This window comes from Panicum virgatum, chromosome 5N (assembly GCF_016808335.1).
Source record: "Panicum virgatum strain AP13 chromosome 5N, P.virgatum_v5, whole genome shotgun sequence".
Taxonomy (NCBI): domain Eukaryota; kingdom Viridiplantae; phylum Streptophyta; class Magnoliopsida; order Poales; family Poaceae; genus Panicum; species Panicum virgatum.
The window spans coordinates 64,477,703-64,497,243 of NC_053149.1; the positions used below are offsets into that span (position 1 = coordinate 64,477,703).

General features: G+C 44.8%; 1 long non-coding RNA gene across 3 annotated transcripts; it reads left to right on the forward strand.

Annotated features, from left to right (window-relative positions):
• The first annotated feature begins 1,772 nt into the window (after positions 1-1,772).
• On the forward strand, positions 1,773-11,521 carry LOC120673790. 3 transcript variants are annotated; one of them, XR_005674850.1, is made up of 4 exons: positions 1,773-2,125; positions 7,055-7,144; positions 8,948-11,041; positions 11,148-11,521. It is a non-coding gene; the product is annotated as an uncharacterized LOC120673790 (long non-coding RNA). The 3 variants fall into 3 exon arrangements; XR_005674849.1 differs by lacking the exon at positions 1,773-2,125 and having other exon boundaries at positions 3,892-7,144; positions 8,948-9,624; positions 10,129-11,041; XR_005674848.1 differs by lacking the exon at positions 1,773-2,125 and having other exon boundaries at positions 3,892-7,144.
• Positions 11,522-19,541: the final 8,020 nt, after the last annotated feature.

Sequence of the window (19,541 nt, forward strand, 5' to 3'; positions counted from 1 at the left end):
AATGTGGAAGGTTCAAGCTCTCTTGCCGGAAGACGATCCCATTGCGACGCTTCCAAAGGTGCCAGCAGCATAGCAAGACAAAAGTATTAAAGTGAGCCGCCGGCAAGTTTTCCGGCTTTGGGAGATGAAGGAGATTGCAGGCGGCCGCATCAGGCTCCATTTGGATTCACAGGCGTTGCCAGAAAGAAGCAGCAAACGGACAATGGAGAAGCAGGTGGTCCACAGTCTCCGCTGCCTCAGCACATAGTTCACAGGTGGCATCGTCGACGATCTTCTTGCGAAGGAGATTTGTCCGGCACTGCAGACGCCCATGCATGAGCAACTAGGCGAAGAATTGAACCCGAGGCGGAGCTCGAGAGCTCCAGAATCCAGCTTGGGCTGAGAGAGCTGGCTCTCTGCTTGACTTGATCATGCTATACAGCCCAGAAGTGATCAGGGCGCCATCCTCAGCTGCGAAGGGACTACTCCGCTCGTCAGCAGCATCAGTCAGTCGGATATGTGAAAGAAGCGCTTGCACATCCTGCAGTTCCTTTGCAGTAATCGCCGAAAGCCTGGTCACAAGGTGCCCCCTTAATCTACCTGTAATAACTGCATACACATATTGAGTAGGCGTTCTGCAGTGGCTGTATAAGGCTGGGTAGCGCTCATCCATGCTCTCCTCACCATGCCAGACATCCTGCCAGAAAGCCGTGGAGCGACCATTTCCAAGACTGAGCGACCATTTCCAAGACTAACCGAGGTAATTGCTTGGTACAGAGGAAGCAGCTCACGGAGTATGTTCCAGTGATTTCCATCCAAGTCCCCTTCCAGTGGTGCAAGGCAGATGCGCTGCCGAACCCAAATCGCCCAAGAGAATTGAGTCGCTGTGTACAGTTTATGCAGCAGTTTTAAGAGCAAGCAGATGTTTTGCACCTCAAGATCTTTGATGCCGAGACCCCCTTGTCTTTGCTGCAACGCACTTTGTCCCAAGCAACTAAGCATCTAGAACCATTAGCATCACCCTCACCTATCCAAAGGAAACCGCGCAAGGTCGCTGTCAGCAAGGTCGCTGTCAGCCGCGACCATGTGAGACAAAAGATTCGTACCCACCCATCATCTTTGAAATAATTGTTGCAATCAATAAAATGGCGGCAATTACGTCAGGGTTAGACCTGTGGTCGCGCCCACTGTTTCCGAGTCCACTAGAGAAAATAAAGAGAGAACACCCGCAGCTAACTCGCTCACACCTGTTAGCTAGTAGTTCACCGTCACCGGGACGCCCCAGCCTAAATCCATCGGTTTCGGCCGTTGCGTTTGTCGTATCCAATTCCATTCCCATCAGATGTTGCTGTTCATAATGTTTATAATGTTTGGAAAACTTAAAACTAAACCTGCTGATCTTGAAAGACAAAACTCTGGGCGTTTAGTCTACTGCAATTATCCGGCGGACGTACGTGAATCTGTGATCGGTCACGCTCTGTCATGTGATATTTGCCGTGCACCTGTCCCGACATCTCGCGGCGAGCACGTTCAATGATGGACTTCTGGTTGGGACATGGCTATCGCCTCCCCGGACCAAAAGGCCAGATGTTTTGTTTGAACTAATGGTGGGATGTCGGCGGAGTAAAACGTGCAGCTAGCACTATACTACTGGTTCTGCATCTGCATGACAGTCACTGGGTCACCGGCCCTCCAGAACACAGTGTGCCAGCCAGCAGTCCAAGCTCTCGCGTAAGCGTCCAGTATCCTGTGATGCTATTGTGATAAGCCTATGACATGGGAGGCACTGTTGGGTTGATCATGTCGGCAGTGACATCATTATTAAGTTGATTATGTCAGCAGTGACATCATCATTAACTAACTACAGCTGTCAATAAGAAGTCCAAATTGGATTTGGGCTCTTGATTGGAGAGCACTAGAAGACCCTACATGGAGTTATCCCCCTATGGTGCTGTGTATAAATAAGGGGCTGAGGTCTTTCTAATGGTTATGGATTCTATGAAACAAAAATTAGACAACTTCAGCCAAAAACTACCCAATCACAGTTTCTACACAGAAACCATGGGAAGGACTCTCCTCTACCGATCCACACGTCCTAGAAGCAAGAACAGAAGGAGTAACACAGATGGGAGCTCAAGTTGTGCAGGTATGAGCTCATCTTCATGCATATGAGTGGTTCTTTCTTAGTCTAGTTGATCCAAGATTCTAACAATGGCACCAGAGCCACCTAGCTCTAAGATTGAACCCTCTAAAGTTTCAATTTCATAATGAGATGCTCATGGTTAGCTTCTGTTCATGATGAATCAAGTGTTCATGCTCCAAGTACTTCGCTGTATAATCAAATCATGTTTGTTCTATGCTTATACCTAAGGTGTTCATCATGTTCATGCAAGAATAGTCTCTGTTAGCCCAAAAGTGTTTAAGTTCATGCCCAAATTAAATTAATGCGCCGCATTAGAGAGCCAATTGGGCTCTAGGGTTTCGGTTTAACAGTTTAAGTACTAAAGAAGAAGGGGATTGAAGAAATTAAGAGCAAATCCTAAAGAAATCCCCAAAACCCGAAACCCTAGCTACAGGAGAATCCCCAAATTTCCCAAATCCTAAGAACCCTAACCCTAATCCCAAGAGATAAGGGCGTGCGGGTGGTGGTGGCTTACCGATTGAAGACCCGAGCCGCCGTAGTTGTCGCCCGTGCCGGCGATGTTGCCGCCTCGCCGCCGCCGTGGATCTCCTCATGCGCGTGCGGGCGGCCGTTTCAGGGCACTGTCGAGCACCGCTCGACGGAGCCGCGCGCCCACGAGGGCCGCACGCGGCTCCGGCGAGTGGAGCTCGGCAGCGCCGCCGGCTCCCTCCGCCCGGGGTGCGCGCGCACGACCGCGCCGCCGCCCTGCTCGCCCGTCGCCACCGCCGGGTGAAGGAGAAAGAAAAGGGGAGGGAGAAAATGAAGTTAGGGTTTGGGGCGCGGGCGGCCGAGCGGTCGTTTTGTGCGGCGCGGGCGCGGCGGCGACCGTCGGATGAAATCCGACGGCTCGCGCGTCTTGAGGCCCGAACGGTCCGTCACGGGCTGCGGCAGGACGGCCGGGGGCACGGCACATTCCCGGCCCAGGCCCAGGTTGCTGGGCTCGGGGCCCGGGCGGGAAGGCGGTGCTGCTAAGCGGGCCAGGCGGAAATTGGCCCAGCTCGGAATAAATTCTTTTGGGCCAGAAATTTTATGTTTTCTTTTATTTTCTTTGGACTGCACAAAAAATGGGCCTCTAGTGATGACCCAAAATTCATTATTGGGCTAACAATCCACTAAAATTAAAGACATATATGTATCAACTATTTTCATCTATTAAGCTATGATTATGATTTTATGTTTGAAATCTTAAGGATCTTTTATTATGCCCTAGTTAATAATGATAAGCAGAATAAAGCTGATGTGGACTAGATCAGTAAAAGAAGATTAAAGTCAAATAAAGTGTGACTTGTATTTGTTATTCTGGCCAAAGCTGATTAATGAATACTTGTTCACAGAATTTTATTGTTCCTATCTACTTCTGGCCAAAGCTGATGTGGGTTGGATCAATAAAAGAAGTTAATGATCTGGGAAAAATCTTAATGCATAAATGGCTTATGGATCTTTTCTTATATAAGGCCACAAGAATAATTGATGTATTATTGGGGAATTATGCTAAAGACAAAAGGTATTGAGTAACCATAAGTGAATATTAGCAACAAATGTTTACGCTTCCGCAACTAAGTTCCTCTGATTAAAGAATTCTTGAGACTTGATAAGTTTTATGATTATATATGTGACTTATGGCTATATATTCTAAGGCTACTTATAGCCATGTGTTACTATTTAATTCCCAGATCAATTAAGAATTCAAGTCTCAAGCATGACCAAAATTGTTTATATTGATGTAATATTCCCTTACATAAAGAAATTTTATGCCTATAATAATAAGATGAAGAATTATTAATATTATTTTCATGTTATGTTCTACTTTGTTTCTGCCCAAAGGTGATGCAAAGTAGAATAATTAAAGTTTTACAAAATTATCAATTAAAATATCCCTATTGATGATGTTTTGTATTTAGCCATAATTTTCTTAGCTGTTTTAAGTACCCTCAATAAGAAACGAGCTAAGTTTACTGATAGATTATTTTTGTGAGGTCATGAATACTTATTACGTGAATAAACGCAATAAGCTCCTATTAGAGAAGCATTGCTAATTAAGAAATTGATAAGAAATCTATGAATTTCTTGTCTATTAACAACTAATGGGAGGAAATTAAATTAAGCTATCTTATGATCGATGCCAGTAAAGATCTGGGGGAGCAAATCCCTTAGTCCAATTATGTTGTAATTTCTCTGGCAATAATGGAGAAGTAATTCTCAAAGCCTAAAGATCATAAGAATAAAGCTAAGGAATAAAGGGTCATTGGAACCTTCTGAGTTCATTTTATTATGTTGCCAATCATAAAGCATTATGATTGAAGCTCAAACAAATTTGTGCTCATAAGAAAGATTGGCAAAGTAAGATAAAGCATTACAGGTATGATGATTATTATGACCTCATAAATAAGAAAGTTTAAGGTGAAGCCTTAAAAATAAGGCAAAATAAGGAATGAAGGTTAATGTTAGGTTATTGGAAATCTTTTTCATAAAGTTAAGTTAGCATCCTTCATCCTAATAATGTGAAATATTTGTTATGAAAGTTCATCGAAATATGACTCTATCGCTTAGTCCATATTTCGAGGGGGAGAGTTGAACTTCCCACTATTAAGAATAAAAGATTTATCAGGTATGTCTATATTTTGTTTCTTTAAGTAATTCCTTTACATGATTATGTTATGAAAGATACTAAAATTTGAGACACTTATGTATATGTGGAGATTTTGTATTTAGTATCTTGATTTTTGTTATTTAGCTTCCATTATGTTTTAGAAGGAATATAGTTACTAATATTGTTTAAATATTTCATTGAATCTAAAGTTTTAGTTAATGACATTAAGAGTTATTAAGAATGAGTGTTTGTTTTAAGACAAAAGTGATTAAAGTATAATTAGATTTATCTTTTAATGTTAATGGCCTAAGTTAGCCATCTTTTAATAATAAGCCTCACATAAGTTTTAAGAATCCTTTCTATCTCATGGAAGGAAGTTTGTAATTTTCTAATACTTATGCTAAGTTTCTTTTAATAGAGACAATGCCTAAATATCACTATAAAATGAAATAATGAAAGGCACAATCTTATGTTCATTTGGTAAGATTCATGTAAAATAAGGAATCAATTATTATGATAAGATATATTAAAGGAAAGAAGTATTTATTACTGCACATTATTTATTGAGGGTATTAGCTTATGATGAACTAAAGTTCAATAAGAAATTTGGATTAGTCAACATCTTGTTGACAATAAGCAATAGGGATATTGTATATTATAAGGAATGAGTTTTATCCTCAGGGAGTTAAATTTATTCTTGGTGATGTTCCTTACGTTATTTGAGTATTAAGATTCACCAAGATTGATCCAGAAAATGGGAATATTAAGTATTATCCCCAAAACTATATTTACTCCCATTAAGGGCAATAAGTTCTCTTATGTTGTGGCAGACATAAGTGATGTATATACCTAAGTTATGATATGCCCTTAAATTTTAAAGACCGAGATATCTGGCAAACATGAGTCTAGGACTGGACCCCTAGAAAATTGTCTAGAATGCACTGCCTGTTGGCATAAGTGCTAAAGAAGTTTTGTGCTATAAGTATAGCACTAAGGGATTACATGCTCACTTTTAAGAAAGTCTGGTAACCACCAAGTTATGGGGTGTTCAGACAATAATGTTTCTTAGTAAAGGTGCATTAATGTCCACAAAAGTTGCACCCTTGTAGGGGAGCCATATTGTGGAATGGCTTCACCCAACTCAGAACATCATTAAAGATGTAGATTATTTTGTGGTATGTTTAATCCCAAAAACTGATATATGGGTTTTTGTCCCTAATCCATATTATTTTTTGAGAAAATAAGGGTTTTCTTAAGAAATTTATCCCGAAACTTATTATGTAAAGAGTGCAGTTTTATTCGAGTAACATGTCAAAGGGTATTGCCAGGCCCAAGACATTGTGAAAGAATTATTCCAGAATCAAACATTACATGTTTCATGGCCTTAATGATGTATTAAGATTTTAAGTTTTACTGCTCAACAAATAAGTATTGAAGATATAAGTGTTGAGCATTTTATAAGACTAATGTTGATGCTCAGTATATGTAAGAGTTAAGTATTAAGATACAAGTGCTGAGTATCATAATTTAAAAGGCTTGCCTTACAAAGATTGCCGGCATAAAGATTAAATGGCAGCCTATTATTCAGGGACAAACTATGATTCTAGAATATGTTTGATTTTCAATTTTGAAGTGCGCACATAAAGTTCATAAGAATATATGAATGTATATGAAAAATAAACTGCACTCTGGGAATAATTGTAGGGCGATCTCCCCATGAGCCTAAGCGGAATCATTTTGATTTTGAATGGGAACCATGGTCACTTAGTCCTGTGGTACTTAATTGACTACAGTGATTGATTGGTCTGGTGTACCTTCTTTTGAGAAATGAGTCCATAAGTTTTATATAAAGAATAAAGAATAAAGAATAAGTTATGGAGCTCCTAAGTTAAAGAAATTCATTTGATATGAGATGGCATACTATAGCAACTGGGTTCAATGGTATGTGATTCACCATTGTAATGCTTTTGTCTTGGTGCGTCATTTTGTTGAGAAGTGAATTTATAAGTTTAGCCTTATGATCAAGGGGGAGAATGTTGGGTTGATCATGTCGGCTGTGACATCATTATTAAGTTGATTATGTCAGCAATGACATCATCATTAACTAACTACAGCTGTCAATAAGAAGTCCAAATTGGATTTGGTCTCTTGATTGGAGAGCACTAGAAGACCCTACATGGAGTTATCCCCCTATGGTGCTGTGTATAAATAAGGGGCTGAGGTCTTTCTAATGGTTATGGATTCTATGAAACAAAAATTAGACAACTTCAGCCAAAAACTACCCAATCACAGTTTCTACACAGAAACCATGGGAAGGACTCTCCTCTACCGATCCACACGTCCTAGAAGCAAGAACAGAAGGAGTAACACAGATGGGAGCTCAAGTTGTGCAGGTATGAGCTCATCTTCATGCATATGAGTGGTTCTTTCTTAGTCTAGTTGATCCAAGATTCTAACAGGCACGAGTCCAGTGACCGAATCGATTCGCTCTTGATAGCCATGCTGATCATCATTCATCAGCTCCTAGCCGCCATGTGCCCATGTAGATCTGCAGAACTGGACCGACCGCAGGCGCTCCTTTCGTTCCGAGCACTGCGATGCAGCCAGCGCTGGCGAAGTGGCGATCGATCGTCGACTCCCGTCCGCACGAGTCGTCCTCACCAATGGGTAATAAAATCCCCAGCCCAAGCCCAAGTGCTTGACCGACCGACCGACCGCGGGCGGGCACGCGCGGCGCGAGGGATCGGAGACCAGCAGGTCGAGTCAACGCGCGAGGCGACGAGGCCGGCTTGCCGCCGCGCGGCGGTGTTGGCATGCGGCGAGGGCGACGGCGAGCGCGATGCACAGCAGTGCGGGCGGGGTACGCAGCCTGGATCGAGTAGTCCGGCTGATAGGTGATGGCTACGGCGCCGGCGCCGCAAAATGCGTGGTCGTCGCGGCGCGGCGATCCGGCCGGCCAGATGCCGCTGCTAGCACCAGCTCGACCGAGCAGCGACAACACGGGAGCAGTGGCGGATAACGATGCTCGCGACCGCAGCACGTCGAGAAGGCCAAAAGCTGGCCGCTCGGCTCCCCGTTGGACGGAGAAAAGCGGCGGCACGTGGTAGAAAACTGGGGATACACTATGTAAGAAAGGAACAAAAAAGACACTTTCATCAAAGACGTGGAACAAAGCGAGTCTGTAATTTGTTAATAGAGACGTGGGTAAACAAAACGCGTCTGTGATGTGTTGGCCACCAGTGGCTGATGTGAATAATTAGAGACTCGTGTTGTGGAAACACGTCTGTGATTTTTTAGGAAATTATCAGAGACGCGTTTTTAGTGGAAGAGTCTGTGATGACAGAAAGATCACAGACTCGGTTTACTGATTCGCGTCTCTAATATACGACTCTGCTTTTTTGCTCCTTCGTCCTTTCCGTCTGCAGCTGCTGCGACTCTGTTTTTTTCTTTTTGTTCTCCTTCCGGTCCGCCTCCCCCAACCCCCATCAAAACTCGTCAGCTCTCATCTCTCTCGGTCGCCTCGACCCCGGCGGCTTAGGCCGCTCCTGCACCACCGCCACGCCGGGAGCTATTCTGCCCAGATCCGCTCTCCGCCGCCACTCCCTCTCTTCTCATTCTCTATCTCTCTCCAGTCTCGCTCTGTCTCGTCTACCCCCTCGCTCTCCACTGCCACCCTCTGCCTCCGCCTCCCCGCGCCCACGAGATCCCCTCCGCACCGCCGCCGCCGCTTGCGTCCAGGCCCGCGCCGCCTCCCTCGAGCTCCTCCGCCTCCCTCGTGCTCCGCTGCCTCTCCTAAATCGGTAAGTCCCCAAACGTTCAGTTCCTCTCCCAACCCTAACCCTAGGCGCCGTGTGCCGGCCAGATCCACACCGGCACCGTCTTCTCCAATCTTGGTGCTGGCTGGATCTGCCCCGACGCCGCCGCATCCTCCTCCTTGACCTCGGGCCGGCGCTGCTCCACTTTTACTTCTCGCTTCTACCATTGCTCACGGAGAAGGTAGTTTTACTAACTTATTGAGTGCTACGCCAAAGAATCTAGCATTATAGATGAGCCAAATGTTAATTACATCAGTATACACATAGCTGATTTCCATAAGAAATTTTTAATGATCATGACAATTCTGTATTTGTAGATCAAATTGAGAATACAGATCTATACAAAGCAATTATTTGATTAACTTATTATCAACACCGCAGGAAGAAAATAACTTGATTCAAGCTACAATCCTGCATCTTGGTAAGTTTTTTTTATACATCCTAACTACTGTTCATTACTTGATCATCAGACATGTCAGCAATATTACTTATCCCTGGTTGCTGCTTGCTTTTAGAAAACTTCAATATATGATATAGATTACTGGATATGGATTCGATGTGTCTCTACTTAATTATACCCATACTTAACCAGGCTGCACATTAATGATATTACCTACTACTAATTAGCTCCTTTGTTAATAGAGTCCTATGTAGTATCTCCTGCTATAGTATGCACATCGAAACCTTATATTGTTATTTATTCAGATACTTGGAACTTCCTAAGGATGATCAGCATGACTAGCAGGCCAATGATTCCTTTCCAACAAACAAATTGTTTTACACTATCTGCTGCTATTTGTGAATCGAGTATTCTTGAGATAGCTTCGATGACAAAAATCCCAACATTGACTATTACACTATTGGTACAAACAAATAATGAGACTCCATATATTTCTTCATTCAGTTTTCCTTTTTTTCCCTTAAAATAACTCAATGTTGAAAAGTTAGCACTATTGGTACTAACAAATTCTTTTGTCATTTTCTTGGTTCATTTGGCACTTCGACCAAAGCTTCAGTTAGCATCTTCTACGTGCATCAGATGCATAATAGTTCGTTCAGTTAAGTGTATTGTTGAAAAGTTCCTAGATTTTTTTTTTGATGGTCAGATAGGTGCAGATCCATTTAATCTGTTTTTAGCATATTATATTTATCAAAATTGATATTCCAGGCAGTCTTGTTGCATTTTAGTATATTATTCAATACTTTATAAGTTTGACTACAGATTTTAGGATGAATCTTATTCTATTCTTGATTATCATAAAGGAGTACTTTATGGCTATTTAATTTACAAGGGCATATGAGCAGAGCCATTGCAGACCATTTTCTTTGTTAACTTTGCTACACTTTACTGGTTCTCACAGTTCATGATGGATTGTAAGGCATTCATGATAGGGAATGGGAAATAACCTGTAAAAAGTATTAAAATCTTTTCCTGGCAGTTGATTCTCAATGTTGCAATAGCTGATAGGAAGTAAAAAATGTTGAAATCTTTTCTTTCAGCTGCAAAAAATATACTAATTTATCTACTGAAGTGCAAAAAATGTTGATTCTCAATGTTGCAGTAGCAAATAAGCATTCACACGATCAAGTCTACCACTTGCCCTGAGAAAGAGAGGCCAGCAAAAAATGCAAGTGCTTGAGGTTGCACCGGTAGTAGTGGTGTAAATATATATGTCTATTTTTTTACTGATAGTGCCAGGTAAGTTCTTTTTGCTGTGTATGACACCCAATTAATCATTCAATTGCTGGTTTTCTCATACTTTGTTTATAAATTGCTATGGTGAAAATATATAATGCTCATCTTGTTCGGTAGAAAACCTTCATATTTCTTAGTTTTAATGATGTGCAGATGAAACAATTCTTATGAATCACCCTACATTGCTATGGTGAAAATAAAGCATTTAGTTTAGTAACTAAGTGCATGTGGCACGTGCACCTCCACTAGTTACATACAAGGAGTCATTGGAAGTTTAGTCTGTTCAAAGTATTTTTTTTTGCTTGTGTTACTATTACGGTCTTAGTGGAAGTTTCAGTTGTACTAGTGGCCCCCTGTAGCTGCTTCAACCATTTCTTTACTGGATTATCTTGTTCACTAAAGATGTTCTTTTCTATGTTGAGACATGTTTGCTGATAGTAACTAAGTATCTTTTGGACTGAGCAATGTTTGTTGGTATGTGTTAATCATTTGGCATGCTTCTTTACTATCTCAAGGCCCTTGTGAAAAGCACAAACTGAAGCATCACCACCTCACTTGCCTAACTTTTGCATTTACAGACTCCTAATGCATGTTCATTTCTGTAATTTGTGTTGCTAGTTGATCTGATTGCTAACTGTTGCTAGTTAATCCTACAGGTTTTTATTCCCCTTTTCTGTTTTTTACCCCTTTGATCAAACAAGCCTTCACTACCCCCAAACTAACTATAATTTTTTTTATTGATTCACAGGGAGCTAAGATTCATCATACTTTCTCTTCTGGTAAGTCTTTCTCCCCATCCCATGCTTTGCTTTCTTTGTCTTACCATGGTTACCTTCTATTTTTTCTTCTTTGTATGCTGACTTGGTTTCATTTCTTTGGTTCCAGAGAACAGCATTAGCTTATGTGTTGGCTGCCCTCGAGAAATTTGCTGTTTTGTTCCTAAGGTAAATGGTGTCAGACCAAATGTTTGACAAAATGCTTGAACCACATAGGAGAGGCAACGACTATCATCTTGCTTTGTTTACATGAGCTTTTTTATTTTTCAAGGTAACATTCCTATCCAGACTGTCCTATAGTTGCTCTACTACCTCTTGCTGGTATATGGCTATAGATTAAACTGGTTGATAAATATATCATCTTCAATTTGCTAATGGCTAATCTCCAGTTTTCTTCGTTGTGTATTTCTGGGTGGCCATGACTTCCTTTTTTTAGACATGTGCCCATAACTTAATAGTTTGACCTATTATGCCATTCATTTTTGTGTAGGTTTCAGCTTTTGATTAGAGAGGTATGAGAAAATTTGAAGTTGAGATATGGAAGGCTAAACCTATTATACCATTCACCTTAAGTGTCTAGTTGGATCTAGGATTCACTATTAGATACTTTGATTTCTGTTATTTCCTTTTCACCTTAATTTCTATGGTAGCTCGGTCGAGGAAGGCCACATCTACGGTAGCTTGGTCGAGGGTGGCGGGATCCATGGGTCATCACCTGCTCCGATTCGGCTGACTAGGGTTATTGCTGTGAACCATCTACTGTGAACCATCTATCTTATGTATTTTGATCATGAGAAGTCTTACGTAAGGTCAATTTTCAGACCGTTTTATTGTTTCTTTAACATCATTGTGCAAAGTTTTTTAATGGTTGAAATGTACCATTTGTGCAATATGGGATTTAGAAATGTACATTGTGGATCTAGATTTTTTTTGTTTGTTTTTGCAAATTGTTATCAGAGACTCATTTTAACTAGTTGCGTCTCTGATGTGGTTCATCAGAGACGCGTTTTAACAAGAAGAGTCTACAGACACGGAAATCCGCGTCTGTGATGTGTTGTTATCACAGACACAAATTTACAGACGCGAAATTATCGTGACTGTGACGAGGTTTAAGAAGAGTCATCAAGTCACGTAAGCACATCGAAACGCTGTCGTGGTGTATGGACTAGAGTGGTGGCCGTGGCCGGAGACGGAACCAACCTGGGGGCGGCTGGACACGTGCGAAGAGGCCTCGTGCGCGCGCCGGCCACATTGCGTAGACACACACACACACGTGACGAAAATGAGAGCCGGGGGCCGCACAGAGGCTACGGTCCAGACGCGTCGAGCTCGGCGGCATGAATGGCCCCCCACCGACGCTGCACCTACTACTGTAGAGTAGTCAGCGTGGCGGGCCGGGGACGAAGAAGAGCACAGCACACCCGTCTCGCGTCGGCGGGACCAGCGGACAGAGACAGACAGACAGACACGCGCCATGATCGTGTCGCAAGCGCCGCGCCATCTAGAATCGATCCGGACTCCTCTTCTGCCTCTCGCGACGTCGCTGTCTCCGCCACACCTCCGTCCGGCGCCGCGGGGGCCCTCCCCGTCCCCGGCTAGAAAATGAACGTCCCTGTCCAGCTCGCGCTGCGCCGATCTTTCTCCCTTCCTTTCCTTCCTTCCAAGCGGCGAATGATTCCGGCCGGGTCCCTTTCGCGGTGAGGCCTACGCCATTACTGACCCAACAACCGGTTCTTACATACTGTTGTGCTCTTCCTTGGCGAGATCCGCGGAACCCGCGCCAGGTCAGTTGGTGCGATGATTGCCTCACCTATCTCCTATCCTTTTGCTGCCCTGAATTAGCGGTTGAAAGTTGCCTAGATTTTACCCGGTTAGGTTTCTTTCTAATCCTTCGTTGATCTGATGTCAGTATCGGCGTAAGCAAAGTAATGCAAGCCTGAGCTAAGGCCTTGTTTGTTTGCATATGGGATTAAATAACCCAGCTTAAAATCAAAAAATAATCTCACAAGGAAACAAACACTCCACCTTATTCATCAGAGATTATATAATTAACACCCTAGATTATAATAATCCATAAGCTGCTGAAAATATGCGTATTTCAGAATTCAGATTATAGTAATCTAGGTTGCCAAACAGCTTATAGATTATTTCAGATTATATAATCCACCATAAGTTAGATTATATAATCTTGCACGTAAGCAAACAGGGCATAAATGAGGATCCGTGCTCTATGCACTGAACGTTAGCTCCGTGAGGGGATTGGCCAACTAATCCTGGTATCAGTTCATTCAGCGCAGTCATTTTCTGGACGTTGTGAAGCTCTGTTTTTGTTCTTACACGGATTCTCCCCTTGTTTAGATGCACTCAAAATTCCAAAATTTTACAAGATTCTCCATCATATCGAATTTTTGAACGCATGCATGAAATATTAAATGTAGATAAACAAAATAACTTATTAAACAGTTTGTCTATAATTTGCGAGACGAATCTTTTAAGCCCAGTTAATTCATAATGGGATAATAATTACTAAATACAAACGAAAGTGCTACAATATTTTACATCCAAAATTTTATTCATCTAAACAAGGGCTCTGTTTTCAATTGATCCCCAGTATCCAAACAGGCCGCTGTATTAATGCATGGCCGGTCTGAACTGTGCAGAGGATGAATGCCTCTCTACCTGTATCGTGACGCGACAGTCCAGCATACTGCCCTGAAAGATAATCCTCTGAAAATGGCACGGCATCTGCTTATTGTAACTGTCATACAAGGATAAACAAGAGCCCAACCACGTCACAGTTTAATCTCAGCAACCGGCAAGCGTGACACTAGAAGACAAACGCTGCAGTAAAGCAGGTAGGGGATCGGACACGGAGAACGAAAGGGAAAAGACCACCATGACGGGCGGGCGAATTAGTAGCCGAGTACCCAGTAGCAGTAGATAGAGAAAAGAGCCACCGATGGCGACCCAACGAAGGTTGGACGGAGATCTACTAATAGCAACGATAATAGATACGTCCCTTTAAATGCTCTGTTGTGACTTCTGCTGGGATGACAACTAACAGGAGCTCAATAGATGCGTTGCCAGGCTCTAAAATACTAATGTATGCGCCGGGGTCGAGCAAGCAACTACGCCCTATCTCTTTCTCTCTCCGCTTCTCTCTCCTCCACATCGGATTTGGCTGACGTGATGCTGCTATTTTGCCTGCTCACTGTGTCCTATTATCGTCCTAATCGCTTCGTCTCGTGCAATGTTTTGTCCTGCGCCGGGCATGGCGTCCGTGACAGATCCCTGCACCCTGACGGAGAGCTTCATGCTGCCGATTACATGAACCCATCCCTGTGTCTTGTCCGCCTATCCGTCGAGGTAGACGGATGGTGAGTTGAAGAGCCATGGGAGTAGAAACAAAGCTGAAGCTAATGGAAGATTGTAGTAGTAGTACACAGTGACAGTGTATGTAGCTGTACCAGTGCGACCATGGAAAGGCAAGTGGTGTCCTCTTGATATGCAGATCCAATGGCGATACGTACAGAGAGCTCTTGGCCTAAAGAAGGGCAAGAAAACGCCGACCATCTTGCCACATGGTAGGGTCTGAGCCCCGGTGCAGTCACTGTGTGGTGGTTGGCTTTGGCTGGGGGCGAGCCAGGACGAACACCAAGGTACGGGTACGCCAGCGACCAGCAGCGTAGGGCAGGCAAGTGCGCAACTATTCCCGTGTCGCCCGGTTCCGTCGCCGAAAAAGCGATGCTGCCGAGCCGTTTACGTGCCCTGCACAGCGCCCGGCATGAAGCTCGATAAAGAAATGGCAGCCCCAGCGGCAGCACCTGCCGGTCGATCCGGTGAGGGCGATCCGCCTCGTGAGGTCAAGGCCCTGGCGCCTTGTCCAGGCACTGTTCCTGCACATGATCAGCTCCTATCATTACCGGAGTCGTCTAGTTTGCCGTGTGCCAAAAGCACACAGCAAATGCCGAAAAACACACGGCAAAGCGCTCATGGTATACAAGTGTCGGCAAAGAGGTCCTTTGCTGTGTGCTTTCTGCCGGGCACACGGCAAAAAGGTTGTCGTGTGCATTTTTCGACACCCGGCAAAAAAATGAATATCAAATAAAAAAAGAAATCCATGCAGGCCCGGCAGCACCCCTGCCGCCGCCCGCACCCCTGCCGCTGCTGCCTTGCCGGCCGCACCCCCGCCGTCGCCCGGACCCCCGCCGCTGCTGCCCAGCCGGCCGCACCACGCTGCCGCTCCCACCCCCGCTGCTGCTGCCCTGCCGGCCGCCACCAACGCTCGCTCCCCTGCCGCCGCCGTTCGCTCCCCCACCGTTGGAGCCATCGACGCCTCCACCGTCGACGTCGAGCACCGGATCCGGCGCGTCCCTCATGTGGCTTCCCAGCGAGGAAGGAGGGGTGGGCCGACGCGTGGTCGCGTGCCGGAGGAGGAAGAGTAGGGGGCCGGGCGGGCGCCGGGAGGGGCCAGCCGCACGCCGGAGGCCGGCGAAGCCACTCCGAGGCCGCGCTGGGAGGGGGCTGGCTGGGCGACGGGAGGGGGCCGCCCGTGCGCCGGAGGCCGGCGAAGCCACTCCGCGCACCGGATCTGGGCGGCAGTCGGGGCGGCGGTGGCGTCGGAGAGGGCCGGTCGGGAGATGACCGCGCCGGGAGGGGGCCGGCTGGGCGACGGGAGGGGGCCAGCCGTGTGCCGGAGGCCGGCGAAGCCACTTCGCGCGCCAAATTTGGGCGGCGGTGGCGTCGGAGACGAGGGATGGGTGGCGGCGTGGGCAGAGAGGAGGGAGAGAGGGTGGCGGCAGTGGGGACTGGGGGAGAGATGGGGGTCGGCGTGTGAGGGGGTAGGGTTAGGGAGAGGGTGTGATCGGTGTGTTGGGCCGGGCCGGATGGGGTGTTGGGGGGAGGAAATTTTGTTTGCCGTGTGTCTTGATCCTTGACCCACGACAAAGTATTTTTTTTTCCTATTTTTCAATTCCAATTCCTAAACTGCAAACATGAAAATTTTAGATAAGAGTTTTACAAAGCCAAACTAACTCATGAAACTTATTATTTCATGTGTTTTTAGCTTTAATTTTATTAACGTTAACAAATAGATTATTTGCAAAAAAAATAATAATTATCAAACTGAACCGAAAAATAACCGAATTTTGGCATGAAACAACCTTACTTGTGTTTTGCAAATAGAAAATGTTTCAGGGTCATCTGCAAATTCATTCGTAACATTTAGTATAAACCTATACGACTACTTTCAACTCTACGGATCTTCGCTGGAGATGTTTCGATATATAACTACTGTACGGCGAAACTTGTGCGAAACATTTTAAATTTTTTCCACAATATCCACACATGAAATAATGACACCACGACAAATTTCATGATTTTCGGAATTTGTTTGCTTTTATTAGAATTTTAAACTAATTTGGCAACACGTTCTGGACCATGATTTGTTACAAATATATTCAAAATTTACTTATGTTTTACGCATACAACCTCAAATTGAACTCGCGAATATGTCTATCAATTTTATATTCTTTATACTCCACTAATCAAAAGACTTCCAGATCAATCATCAGAAATTTGATTACTGACATTAAATGTCTAAATATAGCAAAAATATCGAGAAATTTACCAATGTTTAACATGGAGCAACATGTATTGTATACTTATACCAGAAAATGTGTGGAGGTCAAATTTAATTTTTTTGAAAAATCTTTGCCGTGTGCAAAAAAAAAACACACGGCGAACTCAATTTTTGCCGTGTGTCAGTTGTTTGCCGTGGGCTGTGTCTCGAGGCACACGGCAAAATGTGCGTTTGCCGTGTGCCGGACCTTTGCCGTGAGCCTTTTCTCCTGGCACACGGCAAACCGAGCCTTTGCCGTGCGCCCGATGTTTTGCCCACGGCAAACTTTGTGGCACACGGCAAACGCATGTTTTCCGGTAGTGTCTATCATCTCGAACATGGCGCGCGAGCGTTGCGCGCGCACGGAGACACGGGGACGGGGGAGGAGGTCGCCGTGATTCAAGGACGCGGCGGAGACGACGACAGAAACACCCAGCACCAATCATCACGGAGCAAGCGGCGACTGCTCGTCGCTGATCGACCGCCATTGTTTTTTCCGTGGAAGTTGAGCGCAGCGCCGGCCTGTTTTGTCCGGTACCAACCGCCGGTTCGAGAGTGGCTCATCGCTTCTGGGCTCGCTCACTCGAGTGTGCAATGGAATTGGCAGCTAACAAAATTGCCCCAGTACAGGCATGCCAGCAAGCCTGAGGGGGAGATCCGTCTCGACGAATGGCCTGCTCGATTAGGATCCCGGCGACCAGGTCGCAAGGACTGGACGGAGACGTGCATGTGTTGGGGTCGCCGGCCGGCCGGCGTCCGGCGGCAGGCAGGGTGTCTGGACTCCCCTCACTGTGAGGCTGTCAGGACACAGTCAGGATAATGACTCACTTGTTCGATCGCAATCAGTGCCGGCTGGGGCCATCGTTGTTGACACTAATTTACGCCAACACCCTCGAAAACGCTAGAACGCGCAGCAAGATCATCAAAACGATCAACACCAGCAGTCTCCCTGCGCCGACCGGTTAGACCGGTATAGCGGACCGGTCAGACCGGTACTCCAGGAAGACGGCAAAGACCTAGAACCAAGAGCTCGGGAGGGACCCCGTCGGAGCTAATGGAGCTAGGGTTGCTCTGAGGTCGGCATGCCACTCAGAACGCCATCGAACGCCGTGGAGACGAGCGAAGAACAACAGATGGGGTTGGAAAAATTAGGGTTTAGAGGTAAAAGGTAAATGATAAATGTGTGAATCGATTGGGATTAACCTCAATCGGCCTTAGTCTTTATATTTATAGGCCGGGGAAGACGTACCCCTTCACGAGTAGGATTACATGAGGACTCTTTACAAAAACCATAATTCTACTCGGACTGTACAGACCAGACCGGTCTGACCGGTCGGCCCGACCGGTCAGACCGGTCGACCTCAGCAGGTACCAAATTTGGCTGTCAACATATGCCCCCCTGCTTTTTGGTGAGTTTCACAAGCCAAAAAGCAAGAACTATCTTGATGTACATATTTTACACAGAGCATATAACTCTAAAAATAAAACTAAGGGCGATATCCAATACCGGCCGTCTTCGTCTTCACGCACTTTGCCAAACGCACCTCTTTTGATATAAATAAAGGACCTTGATCCGTTGTCAAAGTTTGTGGAATGCCGAATCTATGAATAATATGCTCAGTAATAAACTCAATTACCTCCCTATGTGTCATATTCTTCAAAGGAACTGCTTCGGTCCACTTAGTAAAATAATATATAGCAACTAACACGAAGCGATGCCCCTTTGAAGATGGAGGATTAATTTGTCCAATAAAATCCAACCCCCAACCTCGGAACGGCCATGGTTTAATAATAGGATGCATCAACGCAGCAGGCACCAATTGCAAATCACCAAATCGCTGACATTCTTCACACCCTTTATAGTATCTAAAACAATCGGACGGCATGGTGGGCCAATAGAAACTAGCTCTTCTGAGTAACCACTTCATCTTGGGAGCCAATTGATGAGTACCACAAATACCTTCATGAACCTCACCCATAGCAATCCGAGCCTGATCCGAGTCTAAACATTTGAGAAGCAAATCTTCAGCAGTTCGACGATAAAGTTCATCGTCAATTAAAATATACTTGAAAGCCAAACGCTGAATATTTCTCTCTGCGCCACGACCAGGATCTCTCAAATACGACATAAGAGGAACCCTCCAATCCTGGGCTTCGGCCAAGACGATTGAATTATCTTTTTTGGCTGAATCAGAACTAACAGCTGCATCACCGGTCAGACCGGTCTCTGGACCGGTTTGACCGGTCTGGGCGGTCAGACCAGTTGCGCTGACCGGTCGGACCGGTGCGTCCAGAACCAGACACTCGGCTTTCGTTTGCATCGGCTTGCGAATGTTGAAATATTTTTTCGTAACATTATAGCCAGATGCTTGTTGCGCCAGAGTATTTGCCTTTCCATTCTCCTCCCTCGGAATATGTTTGATAATAAATTCATCCAAAGAGGAAATAATATCGAGGTATTTATCAAGATATGCATTTAGAGAAACATTATAACACTGGCATACCTTAGATACTTGCTGCACCACCAGAAGAGAATCTCTAAAGGCTTCAACATGCTTCACGCCCATAGATTGCAAGAATTCCAAGCCAAATAGAAGACTTCATACTCAACTTGATTATTTATGCAATCCTCCTTTGATCGGTTTGAGAACTCAGAATACCACTACTTGGAGAAATCAAGACAGCACCAATTCTTTGACCATCACTACAAACCGATCCATCGAAATATAATTCTGTGGTGTGCAAGTAACATAGCCGACTTCTAGATCATGCTTGTCATTAATCCGATGCTCAACAATGAAATCCGCTATGATTTGACCTCTCATAGATTCCAAGGATTCACAAGCCAAATCATACTCAACTAAAGCATAATCCCACTCGCCG